This window comes from Dasypus novemcinctus, chromosome X (assembly GCF_030445035.2).
Source record: "Dasypus novemcinctus isolate mDasNov1 chromosome X, mDasNov1.1.hap2, whole genome shotgun sequence".
Classification (NCBI taxonomy): domain Eukaryota; kingdom Metazoa; phylum Chordata; class Mammalia; order Cingulata; family Dasypodidae; genus Dasypus; species Dasypus novemcinctus.
This window is the reverse complement of record NC_080704.1, coordinates 29,345,810-29,355,901: the sequence shown is the minus strand read 5'-3', so window position 1 is coordinate 29,355,901 and position 10,092 is coordinate 29,345,810. Positions and strand designations below refer to the sequence as shown.

General features: G+C 38.6%; 1 pseudogene; it reads right to left on the bottom strand.

The window, feature by feature from the left end:
* Positions 1–6,110: 6,110 nt before the first annotated feature.
* LOC101422906 (ATP-dependent RNA helicase DDX18 pseudogene) lies at positions 6,111–8,125 on the bottom strand (annotated as a pseudogene).
* Between the last annotated feature and the right edge of the window lie 1,967 nt (positions 8,126–10,092).

Genomic DNA, 10,092 nt, shown 5'->3' with positions numbered 1-10,092 from the left:
CATCTTATTTGGAGGATTTGCCCTAAACTTTTTTTTAGGTATTCTAAGGTTTAAGAGAACCTTTTAGAAAGAGCACTAACACAGCTAGATCCATTGATAAGAATGAACATAAGAAAAATCAACACACCATCTGAGTAGCAAGTGCCTCTAGATCATTCTATTTTCTAGCATCTCCTGAAAAGTTAACTTCTCTGACATGAATTTACACCCATTCCTTATATTAAGTGAAGGCAGGAACATGTGGCCATAAATTGATGAGAGAAACAGTGTACTTTGAGTATAAGTATTTCTTTCTGAGGGTTTTAAGCTCCCCATTTCAGTTCCATTAAGTCTAACTATATTTTCACGTCCATTCTTTCATAGTTTTTTCTGATGTATCCCTTCCATCAAACACTGATAAATGTATGAAGTAAATTTATTAGTTTAATTTTGTGTAATATAATGTCACATTGTATAAACTATGGGTTCAAATTCCAATTCTGCCTCTGACATTATTTTCATTCTTCATTTTATTTCAGAATCTGGAGCAAAAAGTTCAGATTTCAAACAAATAATACTTTACTCAATCTGGTACACAGTATTTTAGATTCAGCCTGCAAAATTTGAGAATATGTTTCTTTTCTGCTTTTTATTCTCCTCTTCTCTGAAGAAGATTTGAGAAGAAAAAATAAAGTCTAAATTAGATTCGTTATATGAGAAGATGGTAAAATTGAAGTTTAAACTGAGACACAAATACCCAATAACTGTCAAATTCCAGAGTGAGGTGCTAGATTACTATATGCAGAAATTATAAAGTAAATATAAAATAAGTGTTTTTCATCTTTTTGTTGTACATGGGAACCACCTGAGGAGCCCTAAAATGGTCATAATTTGATTATGTGTATGAGATTTGTTTATTAAAGTTTAAAAACAATATTTTTGAAGTAAACGTTATCTGGAAGTTTTATTTCCAAACTAAATCCTACTTATTAACTTTGTGGGCGCTATGTCACAGAGAAGAAAGGGGTTTTCTTCTGATAGGAGTCACATAATAACAGTTATGGAGGGAAGCAGACTTGGCCCAATGGATAGGGCGTCCGTCTACCACATGGGAGGTCCGCGGTTCAAACCCCGGGCCCCCTTGACCCATGTGGAGCTGGTCCATGTACAGTGCTGATGCTCGCAAGGAGAGCCCTGCCATGCAGAGGTGTCCGCCATGTAGGGGAGCCCTACGTGCAAGGAGTGTGCCTCGTAAGGAGAGCTGCCCAAAGCAAAAAAAGTGTAGCCTGCCCAGGAATCGTGCCGCACACATGGAGAGCTGACACAACAAGATGACGCAACAAAAAGAAACACAGGTTCCCAGTGCCGCTGATAAGGATAGAAGCAGTCACAGAAGAACACACAACAAATGGACACAGAGAGCAGACAACTCGGGGAGGGGGCGGGGGAAGGGAGAGAAATAAATAAAAAATAAATCCTAAAAAAAAAAAACAGTTATAGATTGGAATTTTGGAATTGATAGAAATCCCTACTACTTGAATGGTTCTAGTAAACCAAGTTAAATTAAGTTCATTTCCTTTCAAACCTTCTACAACTTACGGTGCGCCCTCAATTATGCCTGTGTATGTGCATATATGTGGGCAGGTTTGTTCTACTGTCTTTTCTCACATTTTGACACAACTTGACATTTTCATTTAAATTCTCTCTGTCCCTTTGATACTTAAAACCAGCCCATTTTCTTTGCTTCGTGTATTTTGAACAACTTTTGAACTTTACTCTGAGGGATCCAATATTCTATGGTAATAGGATTAATGGCAGATACAGCAGCTGCATATCAACATGAAAGCTGTGTTGCCCATCTGTTTTTTTATGGTAAATTCCCTGTGGGAGTTTAGAGAAGGACAGGAAATCACTGCATGCCGACCTTTCCCAGGCTGAAGCATTACTAGATGTGTTTTGGGTAACTGTGCTTTTTCTTAACCAGAGCAGTATACATTCTTGTAGTGGTCCTTCTGCTGCTGATATCTGTAGATGTCTCGTCCATAGACTCTCAAGCCTTAGAGAACAGAGGACTTGCAGGTCTTGTTTTTTATCTGAAGGCCCAATTTTTGCTTACCATCAACAGTCTCTTCTTTCCTATCAGTGAGGAAATTGAGTACTTTCTTAACTGATTGAGATTTGAAAGGACTGAGCACATTCTTTAGTGATACAGGCTCAAGACCAATAAAACACCTCAATATCTGCTTTATCTGAGCTATATTTATCGTTAAAAATATGTTAAGAAATTCCTCAAATTGCATCTGACAAAGTGATTATGTTTTTACTGAGGCAATAACCCATTACTCTAGAAAATTTAAATGTAATGGTGGAAAAGCACTATGTTGTAAGGGGGTGGCTAGCTTAAGAGATGTTTCCCCTACCCATAGTCCCCATAGGACCCAAGAGGGATGATAGATTCCTAGCTCTGGCTAGTAGTATGGAGATATGGAAAATGATTGAAAACTTAAGAGGGAACTGGTCTATTGACTCCATGTGTTTCCATCCTATTACAGATTTGGTCAGGCAAAGATCAAGAACTCCTGAAGCTAAGCTCAGTAATGACTTCAGGAATATTTATGGTTAAGTAGAAATGTAGTCAACCAATGGAGAAGCAGTCCAATACAAGGAAGAAGCAATTACTTTACTTTGCAATCAGACAATCTTGACATTAAATCCTAACTCTGCCACTTACTAATAATTTAATTCCTCTAAGCCTCAATTTATCAGTGGCAAAACAGAAAAGCACTGCTGAGAAGATTGAGAGATATTTAGTCAGTTTAATCTGTTAGTCAACAAATATTTTTCTCTATTTCAAGTACGATATAAGGGCTGAGAATATGAGGAGAAAAGGTAGACCCTGCACTCAAAGGGACCAAGAGGTGGTACAGAAACAGGCTTATAAACCATTGTCATAGAATATGGTGATCACTGTCATTACATGTACAGTGGGAGAAAAGGGGAAGGAAGCCTGGGGTTGCCTAGAGAAACCAAGGAACTCCTCACAGGAAAGAAAACTTTAGACTAAGGATTTAAGGATTCAAATAAGAATGTATTAAAGATAGTAAGTTAGGGAATGCACTCTAGACACAATGAAGTGCAGGGAAAATGACATGAATAGAGTATGGATTAGAGTGGACCTACTGATATTCTATTCTGGAACTATTGTGATTAGTAATGGAAGTATATGTAGCATTAATGTGGAGAAAGTGGCCACGGTGGCTGCTGGGGGTAGGGAGTAAGAAGAAGAGATGTGAGGTGGGGCATTTTCAGGACTTGGAGTTGTCCTGGGTGGTACTGCAGGGACAGATGCTGGACATTGTATGTCCTGCCATGGCCTACTGGGTGGACTGGGGGAGAGTGTAAAATACAATATAAACCATCATCCATGTGGTGCAGCAGTGCTCCAAAATGTAGTCACCAAGTGAAATGAATGTGCCACGATGATGAAAGAAGTTGTTGTTATGGGAGGAGTGGGGTGAGGGGGGTGGGGGCTATATGGGGACCTCATATTTTTTTTAATGTAACATCAAAAAATAAATAAATAAAGACAAAAAAAAAAGAAAAGCAGTTATGGAAAATCAAGTTGATCAGGTAGGCAAGAGCCAGAGAATGAAGAGACTGACATGCCAAGCCAAGTAATATTTTGTTTTTTTTCCCCTTGAAAGTGATGAGAAGCCGATCAAATATTTTTTGATGCAATTATTTAATGACATGTGAAAATAAATGTGTTATGAAATAAGCTGGTTATGGCAAAGTAATGAGTAGAGGATAACATCACTTTTGTTTAAAAAATTAAACACTGTAAGAATGTGGCATGATTTGATGGTGGATGGACCCTAGAAAATCATGTCCGTAGAGCTAATCCATTCCTCTGGGTGTGACGCTATTGGAGGCGGGACCCTTTTAGTAGGTTACTTCAGTTTGGGCCATTTTATTAGATTACTTCAGTAGGGCAGGACTCAGGATAGGTCTTAATCCTCTTACTGGAGTCCTTTATAAATGGGATGAATATAGAGAGGAACAGAGAGAACCACACAGAAGCTGAGAAAGAAAGTCCTGGAAGCTCAAAGCAGAAACCAACAGAACACAGGAGCACAAAAAGAAGCTCAAAAAAGCTGAGAGGAAGCCACAGAAACCAGGAAGCTGAAAGCAGCGAGACCCAGAAGAGAAGGGACACGCCACCATGTACCTTCCCATTTGACAGGAGTCCAGGATCGCCAGCAGGCAGTCTTCTGGGGAGAGCATCGTCTGATGCCTTGATTTGGACATTTTTCTCAGCCTTGGAACTGTAAATTTATAAATTAATAAATCCCCATTATAAAAGTGAATGCATTTCTGTTATATTGCTTTCAGAAACTTTTAGCAAACTAAAACATCATGCATAGAAAAAACTAGATGGCCATCTATCAAAATACCAACGGTATTTTGCTCTGTTAAGCAATTCTTCATTTTTGTGTATTTTCTGAAACATGATTACTTCTGAAACAAACAACAAAAGCTACTATAGAGAGAAAGTTAATAAATGCCTGGAGTTAGGAGCCCAGCAGCCAAGATCTAAACCCCAGGAGGACAGCACCAGCCTGGTACCCATGGTCTAGCCCAGATGCGGAATATCATTTTTTACTTTTTCTATTGGAACGCTACTTAGACTTTTCACCCTATAGTTGACATTCTCAGCGTACTTACATTTCATGTCACTCTATGAATGATAACTGGCACAATAACAAAATGACGCCAGCAACTTTGGTTTTGAATTGTGACAAAATAGAATTACTATACTGACATTAAGTGCCCTACAACAGAAAAACCACCTGACTGCACCACCAGCTTTGTGTGTTTTTTCTGGCTTCCTTTCATTTTCAGTTTTCACTGCAAATCTGTTTTTGTTTCATGGATTCTGGAAGAAGTAATTTTTCTCACAACCACACTAACATTAATATTCACTAAAAAATGACTATTTGATGGCCTTGCTATGAGTATATTGATAGTTGGTCTTGCTGTTTAAATACTCTTGAGAGTCAAAAGGGTATACCAAAATACAAACTACCTTGAAATTAACAAATGTGAATGAGAAGTGTCCCATTCTGTGTGTGTGTGTGTGTTTTAAAAAGGGTCTTTGCTAAACTGCCAAATATAGAGACGATTACACTGATATTGGTATAAACGAGGCTAAAAAAGTCCAGATTTTCTCCCCGAATGTTCAGATGTTTAGACTGTGAGGAGAGCTTTATTCAAATAGCAGTGACAAAATAAACCATATTTCTTGTTCTTAAAAAAAAAAACTCATTTTAAAATCTATCAGCAGTGTGTAAAAGTGATACCACCCTAACCTAAGGTGTTTCTAAGCTATTTCCCAAAGCTCTCTGCCCTTTTATAGTGTAGCATTTCCAGGAAGGATCAAGAACTACAGTTAAAGTCCATGAAACAGGGATCAGATATGGCTGGGGTAGTTGAGCTCCTGCCTCCCACATGGGAGGTCCTGGGTTTAGCACCCAGTGCCTCCTGAAAAAAAAAAACTCAGAAAAACAAACAACAAGCAAAAGAACCAACTCAGGGGAGCCGATGTGGCTCAGTGGTTGAGCGCTGGCTTCCCACATATGAGGTCCTGGGTTCAATCCCCAGCCCCCAGTACCTCAAAAAAATAAAAAATAAAGTCCATGAAACAACCAAAATAAAAAATAAACTAAGACTATTTTCTGCATTACCACCACTTCTCCAGTTTACCTTCTCACTAGCCTTCTACATTGAGTTGGTATACCAATATAAGCCACAAAAATTTCCAGGCACCAGGAAAGAAAGGTTCAGAAAGAATTCAATTAACAAAGATGACATGAATTTTGGGGAAAAGGATTTAAAATCAAATACTGTATCATAACAAGGAAGACCAAAATATCCCTGGTTTTGCCCTTGAACAACCAAGAACAATTCAACTATTTTATATGCAAAAAATAAGAAAGAGATTTGCTGGGAGAAAAAAAGAGTGTTCAGTGCTTACAACCCAAGTTAATTAATATTCTTACTAGATTAGTCTAAATCTTAGAAATAAGTTCCTTTGTAAGAGCAGGGAAAAAAATATTTCAGGACAGAGCTATTCAGGATGAAAGATGTGTCTTTTCATGAAAGAACTGCCTGCTGTCAGATGATTTATTGTGAATGTTTTAGAAGATTTAGGACTTCTTGATTTTTTTGGCTTTCCTGGTAGCCAAATCCACCACCTCTTCCACTCTTTCTATTTTTGCCATCGATGCTGTTCATGTTCAGATCAACAAGCCAAGGCACCTTGAAACCAAATGGCAGAGCAACCTGAGATAAATTGAAGTTATTACCATTATAGATTTGTTTCAGAGAATGGGATCATAGGCTCGAAAGTATGACTTATGTATTCCCTGGGCTGACTTACAAAGGAAGTAGTTCTTCTCAATCAACTTTTCAAGCTGATTCTGAATGTCAGAAATTTTGGACCAGCAAATCTCAAATTCACCTAATGGAACCTGGGATTTAGCTTCAAGTAATGAAGGAAACCCAATTCTTCTGGGCACAAAATGAGCAAGGCATGTCCTTTTCCATTTAGGCCTCTGGCTTGTCTACCCACATGAATATATTTCCTTACGGTCATCTGGAGGGTCACACTGCACAAGCCAGTCAACTTCAGGAATACCCAGCCCTCAAGCTGCCACGTCTGTACACGCTATCCCCAAATCTGCATTGCAGAGAAGCGGTTCTTCACTTATTTTTGCTTCTGCTTTCCATAAATGGCCAAGACAGGCAAATCAAAGTAGTTCGGCAACTCGTAGTAGGATCTCACAGATTTACAGGACGAAAAGAACACCATCGTTTTCTTCTTTCTGCTCTTCTTAAGGAATGTCAAGAGCAGAAGGAATCTCCTTTCAGAGATACAAATAGCTTATCCCGGCTCAAGACCATCCACTTTGTGTTAGTTTTATCATCACCAACCCCAACAAACACTGACTCCTCTTTCAGAGAAAATCTTGCCTGGTCTTCCAACTTTTCAAGTTTGGCAGAAAAGAGCATGGTCTAGCTGTCTCTTGGCAGAAATTTAATAATTTGCTTTAATTCTTCTTCAAACCCATCATCCAAGATATGCTCAGCCTCATCAATAATATATATAAATCCTGGAATATTCAGCAAATGGTCCAGGAGTCCACCTGGGGTGGCTGCAATGATGTTGATACTATTAGCAACCCATAGGTGCGGATGTAGTGAGCCAGTAGCTTCTTAGGCACACCAGAAGCCTGCATGGCCAGTTTCCTAGGAGAACTCCTATGCCATTCCTGGGCACGAATTAGGACTCCTGTTCCATTCCTGGGATTGAGTTTTAACTTAACGATGAGTTCAACAGGAGGGATGAGAAGTGCCAGGGTTTTACCAACTCTGGTTTTTTGTAGCTGCTAAAAGATCAATGCCTTCTAGAAGTGGTCTGATACTTTTATGTTGAATTTCAGTCATGTTCATAGAGCCCGTTTCTTTTCTGGCCTTCAGAGTGCTTTCATTGACAAGATGAGTATCCTCAAAAGCTCCTGTCACTCCCAGGGGCAGTTGGGCACCTCATTGCCATCTTCATCATCTGGCTTCTCCACACTCTTGTTTCTTCAGGGGCTTCAGTGCCTTTGTCTTCAGGTCTTCAGTTTTTACTTTTTTGTCTTCATTTTTAAATCAGACCCAGCATTATCCACGAGTTTTCTCTTTTTCTTTCTTCATTCTGAATTGGGTGTCTGAACTGGGTGACCATGTTGCTGTTTCCCCATGGCTTAATGTGATGGATTTCTTTGGGGATTTTTAGAATTTCTACATTTTTTCACTGTTTCTTTAAACACATCTCCATTTTGAGCTTCTGACAAGCCCACATTCATTGACCGTTTTAGGAAACTTTTAACGTTTCCAGCTTCCACAGTTTCTCCAGACGCATCTTCATTTTGATTCTCTGATAGGCTCACGTCTGAGGCCTCTACAGCTTTAGGCTTCGCGGCCACAATTTCAGCTTCTTGACATTCTTGCACAGGAGTTTCATCAGTAGGTGAGACTTGATGGCGGCAGAGCACCTGCGCCATGGCACTGCAGCGGGTTCCTCTGCTAGCCTGGCTGACATTACTCCCTATGGAATATTTTGATCCAGGAGCTAATGACATGTTTGCTCTGAAATTAATTATCCAGTTTGCAGAAATAAAGACTCCTTAGTCTACCCCAATTATAAATATATGCAAAACCCACATTGTTTTCAGCTTTTGTGTATTTTAACCTTAATATCTCATTTCAGGCAGGGCAGGAAAAGAAAGTTCATAAAACAAAAATAAAATTGTGAAAATGTCTCTTTCACAAATAATGATGAACACCTGAGGTTTGTGAACACCATAGCAAATGTACTAGCAATTAGAACTCTAACAAAAATTACAAGCCAACAAGGAAATGTCTCCACAATACAATCAGCCAGCTTAATGTGTCTAGAACAAAAAAAAAAATGTGTCTAGAACGATGCAACCCAAGAGAATCCTACTTGAACTTCAATTATAGAGAGACCATTGCACCATTCTTGGTAGGTGATAAAAATCATTTAAAACACAGTACCCTTATTAATGAATTTATAACTTAGTACTGGGGATGAGAAAATTCAAAATAACTAAACCATATGGCAGACTGTGAGACAACCTATGAGAGCTCTTCAAACATAGTACCATCAGAAACTATAAAATTTCTTTCCCAAGTCAGCAATGGGCTTTCTTAAAAATATGCTGACATCATTTCTAATCCAGCACAGACAAGGAAAAAACCAAAGAGTGTGGGACTAATTCAGGTCTTAGGAATTTGACGCTGTCCTTGGAAATGCCACCACACAGTGGAATGCAATCACAGAATCAAAAACCCCAGAACAAGTTCAATGTCTTTAGCACATGTTTGGAATTGATTTCAGTAGGACTAATAATTTGAATCTTCTTTGTAAAATTTTTGTGCATTTCCTAAGCAACTTTATGAAAGTGAGCTTAATAAAATGTAATAGTGGGGAAGTGGATGTGGCTCAACTGATAGAGCGCCCATCTACCATCCTGACATGTGTGGTGAGCTGGCCCATGCGCAGTGCTGCCGCACGCAAGGAGTGCAGTGCCACACAGGGGCGCCCCCCGTGTAGGGGAGCCCCACGCGCAAGGAGTGCACCCCGCAAAGAGAGCCGCCCTGGGTGGGCTGCACACATGAAGAGGTGACGTGGCAAGATGGTGCAACGACAACAACCAAAAAAAGGGACACAGTTTCCTGGTGCCGCATGACAAGAATGCAAGTGGACACAGAAGAACACACAGCGAATGGACACCAAGAGCAGACAATGGGGTAGGGAAGAGAAATAAATAAAATAAATCTTTAAAAAAAATGAAATAGTGAAAGTTATTTTAAAATAATTCCACATCTACCTAGGTGATGCTAATATACTGCATATATACTATGCTCAGGTTTTTCACCCTCCATATCAGTTTTGTCTTTCAAATACAAAAAAATAAAAAAGATTCATAATATCTGCAGCCTGTGAGACCCCATTTGAGATTTTTATAGTCATAGTCTTTTTACTGCTTACCTTATCACTTAAGCAACTAGAAACAGAAATCAATGGCCAATTCATTTCCCCTAATGATGAAAGAGCAAATAAAATCCAGCTCAATAGACCTGATTCTGAAGGGATGGGAAATAGAAGTTTAGTCAAAGAAAATAGGATATGAAGACATTGAATGATGACACATTAAATGTGATTTCTATTATATAGTCTTCTTTATGATTAATTTCATAATTGTTAAATCTCTCCCTAGATAACTTTCCTTCATGTTGAATGTTAATACATCATCACGATTTTTTGTTAAAACCTAAGGAAAAATTTTTTTTATAAAATGTAAAAATCTTCCTGCTTCCTAAAACCTGGATTAAATTCAATATCTACATTCTTTCATATCTGTTAATTCTGACTTACCCATTTAATGTAGTCATTTGATCGTGGACTAGATGTTTTATTCTTAAAATACTAATTATAATTATCATTCATTTCAATAATATTTCCTTGTGTCTATGATTTCATTA